This window comes from Balaenoptera borealis (assembly GCF_965194805.1).
Source record: "Balaenoptera borealis genome assembly, chromosome: 2".
Lineage (NCBI taxonomy): Eukaryota > Metazoa > Chordata > Mammalia > Artiodactyla > Balaenopteridae > Balaenoptera > Balaenoptera borealis.
The window spans coordinates 51,468,242-51,484,067 of NC_138867.1; positions in this window are offsets into that span (position 1 = coordinate 51,468,242).

Sequence of the window (15,826 nt, forward strand, 5' to 3'; positions counted from 1 at the left end):
GGACAGCTCAGTTTTTATCTCTCTTATATGTTGGGGTTCAGGTAGGATTTCATTAGGGAAAAGGTTTATGCAGATAGATAATAACAGTTTGAAACCACTGATTTGGGATAACAACAACAAAAAGTGTTTATAAGTGATTGTGTAGTTTTGAGACTAAAATATTGTGATTACAGGGTTTTTTCAGCACCCCATAAGGAGTGTAAGGGGTGGGTGTGATGCGGAGTCATCTGTAAAACCCACACCTTCAGTGGGCTTCATATTTGAGAGATTTTTAAAACTGTTCTTGAAATGTCAAAGTTATTGTATTTTAATGAATTGTTGAAAACTCCCTCTCCCTCATTCCTAGGTATATTACTCTATATTAACGCTCCATGGGATTGAAAATTCCTAGTGGGGAAGGGGACACAATGTTATTTATGTATTTACTTTTTGCTGGGAGATTGGCCTGAGTGCTCTACTGGCCAGAAGCAAAGGTAAGTGGGCATTAGGCATAACAGGTCTTAGTCCACAGTCTCCAAAACTTGTGTATTTCAACACATTTTTAAACACATGATGACACAAAAATTGTTAAGGCCGTGGTATAAAGATATTAAAAGAATCGATGTGAAAGCAAGATGGTGAACCATAAAGTAATCAAAAGATATGTCTGCCTCTATTTGTTCTCCCAGTAACCTGGTCCAGAACCCTGCCGCACGGCTACCTGGTAGTCATTTAACAAACTGATTTCACATCCGAGGGAATAACAGCCAGAGATGTGCAGGGTTGCACAGCTAAATACTTGGCAGGGTTATGATTAGAACACAGATCACTGAGGGCTGCCTTAATCTCCTGTTTTTCCATGATGCACTGCTTCCCTCTCACAAATCCTTCAAAATGGATATAAATGCACTTTATATGTTAACACAGAACTTTGCTCTATTGAAAATATAAACATATAAAGCAAGCTTTTACCTATCGAGATTTACAAATTGAAAAGGAACATGCTAATCACAATAAGCGTTAGTTGAATACTTAATAATTCTTAGATTAGAAGAGTAACTGATATTTAGCTAATAATTAATAATGATTCAGACGGAAGAAATACTATTTTCATGCAACTATACACAGATAAGACTACCAGGGGAAAATAGATGGGAACAGGAAAAAGGAAAGAAGTCTGCATGATAGTTACAGCAGAGTGAATGAAATTCTGAGTGAAGATGAGAAAGTCCAGGTAAATAAGACAGAGGATAGCCAAAGGGTCCAGTGATACCATAAAATGGAAAATGCAGCTGTTGTAATGAAATGAGCTCCTCCGTCTATTTTTTTTTTTCTTGCCCTTACATTGTTTCTGTTAAATAAACATAATGGTTCTTAACCTGCTTTGATCCAGGGACCTTTTGAAAATCTTGTAAAAAATAATAGATTTTCTCCCCAGAAAAAAATGCTCCTATGCACAGTGTTCTCCAAGGCCACTAAGTGATGTGCAAAAATGTAACCTTCTTTGTTTACCTGCTTCACTTTGTCTCTGTCTCAAGCCTGCATTCTGCCTGATAGCAGGAACCTAATCCAGCTCCTGGCAGTAAGCCATCCCTTCAGTGACTTCTCCACGACTTGAGGTTTAAAATAACAACAACAACAAACTCCTGATATTTCCTCACCTCTTCCTCCTTCTGAGGTTACCTCTAAACCCTGGGGCTCTGCTTCTTGTTCTGGCTCTACTTTGAGCAGGTATCCCTGAGATGCATGAACAGCGTGTTGGGGCTTCCAGTTGTCGCTTCCCTCACTGCTTGCTTTTCTTGCTGAACAGCCGTGTCCCCATTGTGCTGCACCTGCATGGTCCCTGCTGCTGGTCACTGCTGGGTCCTTTTGTCCTGACTCCCCGATTCTCCCTCTGTTAGGGCTCTGCCCTTCTTCCAATCCTTTTCTCCTTGACAGCTTGGAGGCTCTGGATGGCACAGGAGAAGTAACTTGGTCATAAAGGATTCTCCTTCTGGGAATATAAGAATATGTCTATGTATTTTCTTATTTAAAAATATACAAAGAATAAATGAAAAAGTAACAAAAAAAAGTAATGAAAATGATTTATAATGGGTGGGTAGGAATGCAGTAAAAGGGATGGGGAAGGGAGTGAGACTTTCGAGTGTGCCTTTTAAATAGTTTGGACTTTTAAACCATTTTAACAATTTATGTATTCAAAAAATGAAATTAAATGAAAAAGGATGAAACAAGTCAAACCTTAAAATTGTTTACTAACAGAAACAAATACTAATCCTAACTATATATTGAACTGATAACATAACTATAGAGAAGATATTTAATTGGATTATATTTGGACACCTATTTGTACTTGGATATAATTAAGATAATAAAATAACTGCAGGGAAATCTTAAACTATATTTAGTTGCTAACTCCTGGCAGTTATTGTAATTCTAAAACTATTTTGTGTGTATTTTAGGATAAAATAAATGAATCAATATGTTGATATTGTTGGCAGCCAGGATTTTCACCAGGAGAAGGGAGTTTCAACATACAGGATGTAAGGACAGTAAGGAAGAACTCCTTGGTATTAAATTTAGATTGGAGTTATTAATATAAATTAAAAATTTCAAATATCTGTATATAGCTATAAGTACATATAAATATTATATAAATAATAGAGAACTAACATATATATGTATATATGTATGTATATATACACAGAGAGATAACTGGCTAACTGTATACATTTGTTCTCCCCTGGAAAGACCTAAAATCAAAGACACCCTAGTGGCAGCAAGTACCACTAGTACCCAGATCTTGGTTGTGAATACCATAATCTACTAAATGAAACAAGAACTTCTTAGAGAAACAGCTAAAATGGGGAAAGTACAAAGTGAGCCTGGAACTTCTTGTGACAGGAAACAATGAATTGTTCAAAGACTAACTGGGTCTTGTCAAGAACACAACATGAATAGTAATGGTAATACATATTAAAAAGTCCATGAATCCACAGTGATATCCAGAAATAGGGAGAGGGAAAGGGAAAGGGAGAGGGAGAAGGACAGGAATAGAGGGAAGGATTGAGAGAGAAGATTGTCCTCCTTTAAGTAGAATAATGCCAACTAATAAATGCAGAATGAATGATAGAACAGTCCACACTTTGTAAACTCCAGCATATTAAATTGATTTAGGTAAGCATCATCAATGAATGCTGTGGTGCTGTGGTAGCAGAAAAACAGCCCCCCAGAATGTTCATGCCCTAATCCCAGAAATGTGTTACTTTACATGATGAAAGGCATTTTGCAGATGGGAGTAAGGTTAAGGACTTTGAGATGGTGAGATTATCCTGGATTATTTGGGTGGGCTCAATGTAATCAGGGTCCTTATAGGTGGAAGAGGGAGGCAGAAGAGAGAAGCAGAGAGATGGCAATGTGAGAAAGACTCAGTTACTGATTTTGAAGATGGAGGAAGCAGGCCATGAGCCAAGGGAAGCAGGCAGATAGTGAGATGGTTGGAAAGAGTGGGGCAGGATGGTAACAGTTGGTGGTTCTTGGGGAGGGATATGCAAGTGTTTATGCAATTTTCTTTTAATTTTCTATAGGTTTGAGAATTTTCAAGATAAAAAATTAATTAAAAAGAAAAAGCCTACACCTGAGTTAATCTAGGTGTGGATTATTATTGTCATTTTGCACATAGGAAAGGTTAATAATATGAACATAGACACAGCACCAGTGAACATCAGGGATGGAGTAGAACTCAGGTATTCCAGCTACGCATCTGTTGTACATTTTATTAAATCAGTGTTTAACCACCTGTGGGCCCTGGTGGCTTCAGGATCTATTGCAGAAAGTCTGTCCTGCAAATGAATTTGGGTACTCAGCTTTGTCTATAGATTGAACTATGCCTCACACATATTCTACTATTTACAATGTCAATTCAGCTGTTTAAACATATTTAAAAATAAAAGTATTCTCCTTCTATTAAATATGTACATTGAGGGTTTTAAAAAACTGAAAAGCCAAGAATTTGGATTTTTATTTTCTGGTTACTTCTATGGCACCACTGCTCATTCTCACCATAGGTCATCAACATAGGACAATACTGATCCCAAGTCTTGCCTCACTAGAAGAATTTCTTTAAGGTGGGAGAATTGACATGAGTTTTTCATTGTTCTATTTCTAGAGCTTCGAACAGTGCCTTGTACTTAGCATGTGTCCAGTAAACACTGGTTGAACTAATGATGGGACAGAACTTCAAGGATGGAACCGCATTAGCTAAAATGTCATATATTAACAATCCACACACAGATAGAATTTTGTCTACATTTTAGAGCCATTAAAGAGCTCTCTGAAGCCATCCTTAGACTCTAAATGAAATCCCCACTCTACAGTTCTTCCTTCCCTCTCAGTAATTTTCTATTGATCTTCTAGTCTTTATTTCTCTGTTACTCAATTGTTACTTCTAAATAGGCCCCACTAGCTGAGCTGAGTGCCTTTTTTATCTGTGCATTTTATTTCTTGAAACACATTTTAAGCTTCTTAAGGACAGAAACTACTTCTTGTCTATTTTTTTCTACTCTTTTTTTCAAACCCAGAACCTGACATGGTTCCTTTGTTTTTTTTTTTTTTGTAGGCATCTGTTAGTTTTGTTTCTCCTGGCTTCTATTCATTGCTCTTCTCTTGATAATAACATTCTGCTTTCTTTCTGGGAACTCATCTCACCTCCATTTGGTGGACAACTGTGGGTAAAAGCAAGCTGTCCTGTCCTATCTTAGCCAAGCAGGAGAGGAGTCTTTGGAAGAAATAGGTTAACAGCTAGACTGTAATCTTCTTCAGCATTATAATTAATTGAGGAAAGATAGAATACTGTCAACCTTCTTACAATATCAACTCAACGAATTTTTTCATTACAAGGGTCTCTCTGGGTTTGCTGTGAATAGATTACTGATCCATGAATATTCTTGCATACTTGGTTGTCAAGACAATTTATCATATAACCTATAATTTTTGATTTACAGCCGCATAAAATAAAGGAAGCCAGGGAGCCTCTCCTTTAGTTCCCCAGTGACAGGTAACTAGAAAGATATTTAAGTTGAGGGACCCTAGGCCCTGAAGTTTTCTTGTGCTTATGTGATTCGCACTCATGTCATGTCAGTGCTGGTCCCTCATGACTAAAGGGTATCCCATGTAGTGACTGAGACATTGGAAGATGTGTCTGGGGTGTCCAAGGCCTCCACGACATTGTTGCAGTATGTTGTTGTCCCTCTTCTTAAGGCTTCTGTGTGCTTTCTTAAGGCTAAGTAAACTCAGTGATGGACAAGCCTATTCTATTCTGTGCACTTGATTGACAGTCTTGCAGCGTGTGACCCAGACTCAGCCAATGATACTTTCTCCTGGGACTTTGAATCTTGGGTTGGTGGCATATGTCCTAAATGGATTTTTTTTCTTTTTTAATTTGACTGGCAGCACAGCACTCTGACAAAGCTATAGAATAGTTCTTGCTCCCTGGACGTCAGAGCTACGTGTGTTTCTGTCTATTTCCAAGCTTTTCCACGGATTCTGTTAGCATGCTCTCTTTCCAATGAATTCCTGTTTACCTAATTAATCAGAGATGGTTTCTCTTAGCTGCCACCAGAGAACTCTGACGATATAGCTATGAGTAAGGTAAGTTCTCAATACATTTTAATTGTATAGTTAGTGTCTTGATTAGCTACTGCTCTGTAATAAATCACCTCTAAATGTGGTGGCTTGAAATTACAACCACTTATTTAGCTGCAGTTATGCAGGCCCATGGGTTAGACCGGGTTCAGCTGTCTGGTTCTCTTGGTCTCAACCAGATTTCCCCACATTCAGTATTTTTGCCATAAGCATCTTTGCCACAGGCTTTTTTGCCCCAAACATTTTCACTGCATAACTAAACGGCTGTGAGGCAAGTTTGCTATCATGGATAAAATAATGAAAAATAAAAGTGGGACACTAAAAAGGACATACTAAAACATGAGAAATGAGTAACAAAGTTAAGAGGACCTTATTGCAAAATACAAAATACTTGAATACATTTAGAATGTGTGTAGATTCATGCAATACTGCACATATAACTGATTTTATTTTGTGGGTTGTAACTAAGCACTTATCTTCCAAGGCTTTCGTTCATTATATTTTATACATTGATTGATTGATTGATTGTTAATTTGTCTCCCTGTTTGGTGCCACACTTTTTCTTTTTTGCTAAAATTTCTTCCTTTATTAATAAAGGTATCAGTTTTCAAACACTAGGATGAATATTTGTAACTGAGCTTTGTACTGTGTTGGGAAAGCCTCTGCACTGTTGTTTGTTAGCATTATTTCACATGCTGGTTGAAAGATGTTTCAAAGTTCTATGGGAAATGTGGGTTCAACTCTGTGCCTTTGAGGCTCTTGAGGCCTCTTTCTTTTCCGATGTCATGTGTTTCAAAATATGAAACCCACTCTTGGGACAAATCATCATCATCATCTGTCAACTCAAAAAACCCCAATAACGTTGCTAACTAGAAGAAATGCTAATATATTCAACCAGATGAAAACAAACTTTCAAATCAAAAACTGCCAACCAGTTATTTTACTTTTCATGGAATAATTGCCTTAAGGCCAATTAGCTTTGGGCAAAAATGCTTGTGGCAAAGATGTCGCTAAAGATGTTTATGGTGAAAGTGCCTAGAAAAATTTTCTCATGATTTTGTGGTGAAATGCAGGTCAGGTGGGCAGCTTTGCTTCTGGAGGTTATCTGGCCATCTAGGAAGTTTCTCTGGGCTTGTTCAAATGGTGGCGGTGGGGTCCCGAGAGAATGAGGGAAGCATTATGTGCTGAATTGTGTTCCCTCAAAATCCGTATGTTGAAGCTTCAACCCCCTAGTAACTCAGACTGTGACTGTTTTTGGAGATAGGACCTTTAATGAAGCAATTAAGTTAAATGAGGCCATTAGGGTGGGCTCTAATCCAATCTGACTGATGCTTTTTTAAGAAGAAATTTGGACACACAGAGAGACACTAGGGGCACACATGCATAGAGGAAAGGCTATATGAGGACTCAGCAAGAGGGTGGCCAGCATGCCAGGAAAGAGGTCTCAGAAAAAACCAAACCTGCCAACACCTTAATCCTGGACTTGCAGCCTCCAGAACTGTGAGAAAATAAATTTCTGTCATTTAAGCCACCTAGTCTGTGGTGTTTTGTTATTGCAGCCCTAGCAAACTAATACACGAAGCACACAGGTTCTCTTGTGGCTTGATCGTAGAACTGGCACAACATCACTTCAGCTGTATTTTATTGATAAACCTAAGTCACAAGTCCAGGCCAGCTGGGAGGTCACATTACAAATGGGTATGGATATAGGGAAGGGAATAATTGTGGCCATTTTTGTAAATAACCTGTCACAGTAATGTGAATGGTAAGGAAGTATACAGAATAGAAAGAGATATTAATGCAGAAAATGTTGTTGGGTACTTTAATCTGCAATTGAAATGTTTTGTCCAAAGCACATTTCTCTTTGGTGTGAATGGAATAGGCTAGCTGATGTTCATCCCATGGTCTGCCCAATGAAATTATGCCCACCTGCACCAAGGAGGCCCTATTATGAACCATAATGCCTTGACAAATAACCAGAATGTGGGAGGAATGGTATATTTCTTTTTTAACAGATCAAATCATATCATTAGGTCTTAAAAACTTAGCATTATCATGTCTTATTAATTTTTCAGAGGGATAGTTGCCCAATACTTTTTTTTTTTTTTTTTTACTTTCTAGTCCCCTTCTTTTCTTTTTTTTTTTTTTTAACATTTTTATTGGAGTATAATTGCTTGACAGTGGTGTGTTAGTTTCTGCTTTATAACAAAGTGAATCAGTTATACACATACATATATCGCCATATCTCTTCCCTCTTGTGTCTCCCTCCCTCCTACACTCCCTATCCCACCCTTCTAGCTGGTCACAAAGCACCGAGCTGATCTCCCTGTGCTATGCGACTGCTTCCCACTAGCTATCTATTTTACATTTGGTAGTGTATGTGTTCATATATACACTACTACTCTCTCACTTTGTCCCAGCTTACCCTTCCCCCTCCTCGTGTCCTCAAGTCCATTCTCTAGTAGGTCTGCGTCTTTATTCCCATCTTGCCCCTAGGTTCTTCATGACCTTTTTTTTTTTTTTTTTAGATTCCATATGTATGTGTTAGCATATGGTATTTGTTTTTCTCTTTCTGACTTACTTCACTCTGTATGGCAGACTCTATGTCCACTCACCTCACTACAAATAACTCAATTTCGTTTCTGTTTATGGCTGAGTAATATTCCATTGTATATATGTGCCACATCTTCTTTATCCATTCATCTGTCGATGGACACTTAGGTTGCTTCCATGTCCTGGCTATTGTAAATAGAGCTGCAGTGAACATTGTGGTACATGACTCTTTTTGAATTATGGTTTTCTCAGGGTATATGCCCAGTAGTGGGATTGCTGGGTCGTATGGTAGTTCTATTTTTAGTTTTTTAAGGAACCTCCATACTGTTCTCCATAGTTTGCCCACTTCTTGTCATTGACAGACTGTAGTGCTAGAAAGGTCAGGGAAAGCCCTTAACTAAAAAAACAAAAAAACAAAAAAAAAAACTCTAAGAAAAAATATTCTCCAAGCCTTTAAAGTAGGGTCTATGTCTCATTCCACCTTTGCATCTCTCCATGATAATGACAGGCTTTACAGAGAAGGTGTTTAAATATTGAAGAATTAATACTGGCTTCTATAGTTGAGACTGCATCATTAGTTATGTCCTGCCTCATGTGGCTGGAAAACTTATTTACTTTGGATTGTAGCAATAGGCTTTAGTCAGGTCCAGAAAAATTCATGTGGTGGCCTATAGAATTAAAGAAAAATGCACCATTTCAACCAATATTTATTAAGTATGTGTTCACGTTCAATATTTATTTAGGGGAGAAACTGGTTTATTAATAGTAAAAATTCTTCCTTCCTCTCTCCCTCTCCCTCCCTCCCTCCCTCCCTCCCTCCCTCCCTTCCTCCCTTTCATCCTCTTTTCCTATTTTATTTTCTCCCAAACAAAATTTCACATCAATGAGAACATTAGGGAACGATATTTACTGAGGTGAAGTGGGGTGACAAGGAGAGGGTTGGTATCACACTGTGCCCTCTGTTTCACAGTTTGCACACCGAGCTCAGTGAGCCCTGCCTGATTTTCCAAATTCCTCTTCTCATCCTCACAGCTAACGGGTTTCCTCCCTCTCTTTTCCCATACACACTCTGCCTTCTTGCTCCTGCCTTAGATTTTCTAGATCTGTATCTGGGATTCTCAAGTTTTCCTTTCTTAGGCAGAGCAATTTAGTGCTGTAACAGTTTTAAATTCAAACTTTGACACTCCCACTCCCACTCACTAGTTAAAACTGCCTACAGTAACATCAAAGGCCATTATATGAGGGACAAAAGTTTTACTTCTGTTAAACAAATAGAAGTTCCTCCAGATACCAAAATTTGCGTTCCTTAGAAGGCAATGGGAAATAAAAACTGACAAATCTACTATGAGCAGATGACCATAGTAAAATGCAAAATAAGCAATTTCTTACATGGCCTGCATAAGAGAGGGGCCCATTTACATCTTTCTATTGTGTTAAGAGTTGTTTTGATGTGTAAACGAGTTAAAATGATTCTCATGATATTTTAGCAACCCTTATGGAATGGAGTCCTGGAGGTATTCAACTTGTCCAACCTCTAACACACCCATAGTTATTGTGATAATGAAATTAACTATATCTGTTGAAAGATCTTTGCCAGCAGTAATTGACATATGAACGCTTTAATGTACATCTGCCCCCATCTGAACACTTTCTTTCCCAGGATTTCTCTCCTGAAGCTACAGTGATGGGGTGGGTGGGAGGGGCTAGCCATCTCTATTATGCCTCTTTCTGTTGGTTCTCCCCTCTCTTCCACTTCATTCACTGCCCCTAACTCCTGCTACCTGGATCGCAGTCCCTGAAAAGAAATTTGTCTTTGTTTCCTGCTCTGTTTTCTAGGGAACCCAAGTTAAGATACTCATTAAAAAAAAAAAGAGGATAAGATTGGGAAAATAACAATACTGTAAACTCAAACTTTGCTTACTTTAAAGTGTTTTATGTGCATGAGGTAAAGGGCTATAATTCCTTCTACTCAACGTTCTTTGAAATATCAGAAAGACTTGTTATTTTCCATTTTTTTCCCCCAAAGATTGAAAAAAATCCATAAGTGCATTAGAAAATCAAAAAATGTAAAGAATTCTTAGACGATAAAAAGCAATGGAGATTATATTATAAGAGAATCAAGAGCAGGGAAACCATGTCTCCAGATCCATCTCAAATCTACCTGTATTTTTCCATCTCCACTGTCACCTTCCTAGACCAAGGTACCTTCCCCTCTTACTGGGGTTCCACCTGGTCTCTTTGCTTTGCTCTTGTCCTCCTACAATTCCTTCTCTATGCTTTTCCCACCTTCAAGCCTTTGCAATTTATTGTTGCCTCAGCCTTGAATGCTCCTTACCTGCTTCTTCCCTTTGGCTCCTTTTAGTTCACCTTGAACATCATTTTCTCAGGTCAGAGCATCTTCTGACCTTCTGGTCTAAAGTCACCCTCCTCTTCTGCTTACCTCCCATCATTTCCTATTCCATTTATCTGTTACTTTCTTCATGGAATTTACCAAATCTGTTACAGTTTATTTGTTTGCTTCCATATTAGTGGCTGTTTCTCTCATCAGAATATCAGTGCCATGAGAGCGGGAACCTGGTCTGTTGTCTTTATTGCCCTATCTTGGGTTTTCAGCACAGTTAGTAACACACAGCATAGAAAGAATGACACTTTTCTTAGGGCTCTTCACTCAGTCAACGAGCACTGTACCAACTATGGTGCTAGATATTGGCAATCAAGAGGAAGGAAATAAGACCCTGCCTTCAAGGAGCTCTGAGTGGAGAAGAGCATGGCCTTTTATTTTCTGATGCATAGTTTGATCATTTGTGCTACATATTTTATTTTTTTACCATTAGACTTTACCACACTGAATGCAGGATCTCAATCATCTTTGTATCGCTACAGAGGTTAGCATATACCATGAAAATAAAATCATATTTTGTTAGCATTTAAAAAGTTCTAAGGGAGCTTTTATAAATATGATAAATTATTATTATTTTAATATTACTATTATTAATTGTCCAGTAAAGTATAATCAGTACTTCTTAACTATTTGTTGTTAATTACCAAATGAGATGTTTACGTAAAAAGGTGAGAAAAACATAGTGGTGTTGGTGAAAAAGAAGAGTCTGAGTGGATGGTAGGTAGAGTGATCAAAAGAAAAATTGGATTTGAAAGCCAAATCCCATACTGCTGTAAGGATACTCTTCTGCTCATTTTCTTTCCTGGAACTTTAGAATAATTTAGTAATCATCATTTCTTTAGATGTCTGTAGGAAGTTAAATAATGGGTCTGCTGCAATTTCAACACCTAAGAACAAAAAGTTCACAAACCATAGCATATTTGTCTACTTGAAAATTACCTCATTATTTTCCAGCTTCAGTGTGAGAAGGTCACACAAATTAATTAACAACATACGGTCGGCAACAGTCATTTAATTGTGATCTTTTGGGAGAAGGAAATCATGTACCACTGTCACTGATGTGAGTTGGGAAGCCGGGGAGCATCACGCACCTGTAATTTTATTAATTATTAATGAAGACCAATATAAATAATGCATTTCCTATTTTGTTTACTAAGCCAGTGGGGCTCAGTATAGCCTGAGATAATATCGGTGCCTAAGACAAAGAAAATTCCAGCTGCTCATTACCGATAGTTTGCCAAAAAGGGATCTGGCTACTACAAGTGGATTTATAAAAATGCTGTCTGTGATCTAATGCTGATAAATACAGCTTAATGATAATAATGTGAGCTACTGAGATGAAAATCCTTGTAACGTAAGACCTGGTGCCTTTTCAAATTAGGCATGTTCCCCAGACATCATGGAGCCATGTATACTTTAGGAAGAAAATTAAAGGAAACTTATGCATGTGTGTAGTCCCATATGAATGCTCACCAAAGGGAGACTTCAGCAGAGGAAAATTTTAATAATCAAGTGGATAGGGCAACCTGTTCTGTGTATGCCAGCCAGCATCTTTCCCCAGGTACCCTTGTTATTGCCCAGTGGGCTTATGAACAAAGTGGCCATGATGGCAGGGATGGAAGTTATGCATGGGCTCAGCAACATGGACTTCCACTCACCAATGCCAACTTGGCTATGGTCACTGCTGAATGCCCAATCCACCAGTAGGAGACACCAACATTGAGTTCCTGATATGGCACCATTCCCTGGGGTAATCAGTCAGCTACCTGGTTGCAGGTTGATTACATGGGACCCCTTTCGTCAGGAAAGGTCAGTGCTTTGTTCTTACTGGGATAGACACTCTGCATACAGATTTGCATACAGCATTGCTTCTGATCAAGGAACTCATCTCAAAGAAAAAGGAGTATGGCAATGGGGCCATGCTCATGGAATTTCCTGGTCTTCCCATGTTCACTATCCTGAAGCAGCTGGCTTGATAGAGTGGTAGGATGGCCATTTGAAAACTAAGTTACCATGCCAGTTAGGTGGCAGTTCCTTGCAGAGCTGAGGCAAGGTTCTCTTGAGGGCTGTATATGCTCTGAAATCAGCATACAATATATGATGCTGTTTTTTCCATAGCCAGGATCCATGGATTCAGGGATCAAAGGATGGAATGGGAGTGGCACTACTCACCATTACCTGTAGTAACCCACTAGCAACATTTTTGCTATCTGTTCCTGTAACTTTATGTTTTGCTGGCCTAGAGGTCTTAATTCCAGAGGGAGGAATGCTTCGACCAGGAGACACAGTGTTTCCATTAAACTGGAAGTTAAAACCTGTCCACTGTGGACTCTTCATGCCTCTGACTCAACAGGCAAAAAAGGGAGTTCTTGTGCTGGCTGGAGTGATTGATCCTGATTATCAAGGAGAATTTGGACTGCTTTTCTACAGTGGAGGTAAGGAAGAGTATATCTGGAATAAAGGAGATCCCTTAGGTTGTCTCTTAGTATTACCATGCCCTGTAAATATGGTCAACTACAGCAACCCCATCCAAGTAGGACTAATGGCCTAGACCCTTCAGGAATGAAGGTTGGATCACCCTGCCAGGTAATGAACCATGACCAGCTGAGATGCTTGGCGAAGGCAAAGAGAATACAGAATGTCTGGTAGAAGAAGGTAGCTATAAATATCAGCTACAACCACATGACCAGTTACAAAAATGAGGACTGTAATTGTTATGAGTATTTCCTCCGTGTTTATTATGAATACGTTTGTGTATGTGTATAATATCTTTTTTCTTTCCTATATTATCCCCTTATCATGTAAGGTAAGATATATTGACTTGATATCAGTATTTAAATATTGTTGATTTTACATCATAGTATTTAAGTTATTGGATGTCGGGAGAAGAGTAAACATCACTCAAGGACTTTACCTCTTTTTCTGGTAAAGGTATTAGCGCGTTTTCGGTTGTATGTAGGATAGTTGTATCATGTTAGATGGAATTATGACCTTGTTATTGTTTTTATCTAGAGATTAAGTATGGTTTAAGGAGATGCATATGGTTGCCAAATTGACAGCCGGGGGGCTTGTGATAGTTAATTTTATGTGTCAACTTGACTGGACTAAGGGATGCCAGATAGCAGGTAAAACAGTGTTTCTCGTGTGTCAGTGAGGGTGTCTCCAGAAGAGATTAACATTTGAATTAGTAGACTGAGTATAGAAGATTGCCCTCCTCCATGTAGGTGGGCATCATCCAATCTGTTGAGAGCCTGAATAGAACAAAAAGGCAGAGGAAGGGTGGTTTCACTCTCTCTGCTTGAGCTGAGACATCCATCTTCTGCCCTCTGACATCAGCCCTCCTGGTTCTTGGGCTTTTGGACTCAGACCAGGACTTACACCATCAGCCCCCTGACTGTCAGGTCTTTAGACTCAGAGTGAATTATACCATTGACTTTCTTGGGTCTCCAACTTGCCGATGGCAGATCTTCTCAGTCTTTATAATCGTGTGAGCCAGTTCCTCATAATAAATCTTTTTTTACATATCTATTATATCCTATTGGTTCTGTTTCTCTGGATAACCCTGACTAATACAGTGTGTGTGTCTATGTGTCTATAGAGCTAGCATTTGATATAGAAAAAAATACACTGAGAAGCATAGAAATAAAATGTAAAGAAAGAATAAAAAGTAATTAGAGAATAAAAACTTATTACCCAGTCAGATTTCATAGAATATGAAATCTAATAAAAAGGCGTTTGAATCAAAAGAACCTGAGTACAACTTAAACATTGAAAATAAGGGAAAAAAGTCCCCCCCCCCTTTTTTTCATTCCCTCTATACCCTTTCCTGATGATTTCACTCACTTCCAGGGCTTCAGCACAGATGTCAGTGTATAAACGTGGACTAGAAGAGACACTTTTAGCAAAAGTTTACCAGATAACATTCTATGAAAGACCCCTCACCTGAGCTCTGCACAGGCAGCTGCCTCTAGACATCTTATGTGGATACTCTGGTCCCTCAGACTCAGCGCACCCCAACCTGGACCCATCACTTCCCCTTGCAAACCTGTGCCTCAGTGCCATCACCATCCAGCCAGTCTCCCACAATAAGCCCCAGATTCACCCTTTTCCCCTCCTTTCCATTTACTCCTCATATTTGATTGTCCATTGACTCCTGTTACTTCTACCTCAGAACTGTCTTTTGAATGCAAGCCTCTGTCCTCTGCCTCCCTTCCCCCTGCCTTAGTTCAGACTCTTATCAACAGAGTCCAACAGATCTGTGCTTCTGCAGTCCTTCTGAATTTCTCTCCATCTGCCATTACTGCTGCCAGAACAGTTCCCCACTCTGCAGACCACTGGTGATGCTCAAACTCCTCATCATGTCACAAAGGCCCCTCACAGCCAGGTCCCAACACACCTCTCCTGTGACAACCACTCACTCTTCCTAAAGCCCAGCTCTTGGGAATTCTTAACCATTCCCCCAATATGCCAGGCTCCTCTACACTTTCACTCCTTTGTATCTACAACTTCCCCTGCTTTGAATTCCTCTATTCCTTCTTCCTGCATTCTCCTTGAAGCCACCTCCGAGTGGGTGACAATCTTGGGTACTGGTTAAGACTGTGGGCTATGGAGACAGATAGTCTGGGTTGGAATCCTCCACCAACTTGCAGTGTGATCTCAGGCAAGTCACTTAACTTCCCTTGTCTTGGGTTCCATGTCCATAACATGGGAAGATCAATAATGATACCTATATCTTAAGACTGTTATGAGAGTTAAATGATAAAATATATGTAGCAGGACTCCACATCCCTTCTTAGAACAGTTAATGTATAATAAATGTTAGATACTATGACCAAAATTTCTCAAGGCAGAGTTAGTTCTTCCCACTTCTTGGATCTCTAAAGATGAGGGCTCTGGTATCTGGAAAATTTGCTCAGAAGGACAAGTGATGTCCTGAGTTCCGAGGAAATTACTAGGAGAGTTTTCATAGTTAGGGCAAGGAAAATCATTCTTTATTTCTTCAGAGTCCTAGGCACTGGGGATACAAAGTGACCAGTTTGTTGAATAAGCCTGTTGGAACTAAAGAGCAAAATTATATTTTTCTTCCCTCCATTTTTAAAACTTTCTCAGCCACTGGATAAGAACCCATCAAGTCCTATAGATATTCTGTTCACTCCCGAGTAATTGACATTCTCTAACCTAAGTCACAAACTCTGTCTCAATTCAGTCGAATTTCCAGTCTAAGACATGATTAAAGCTTTAAACTTGATTTAG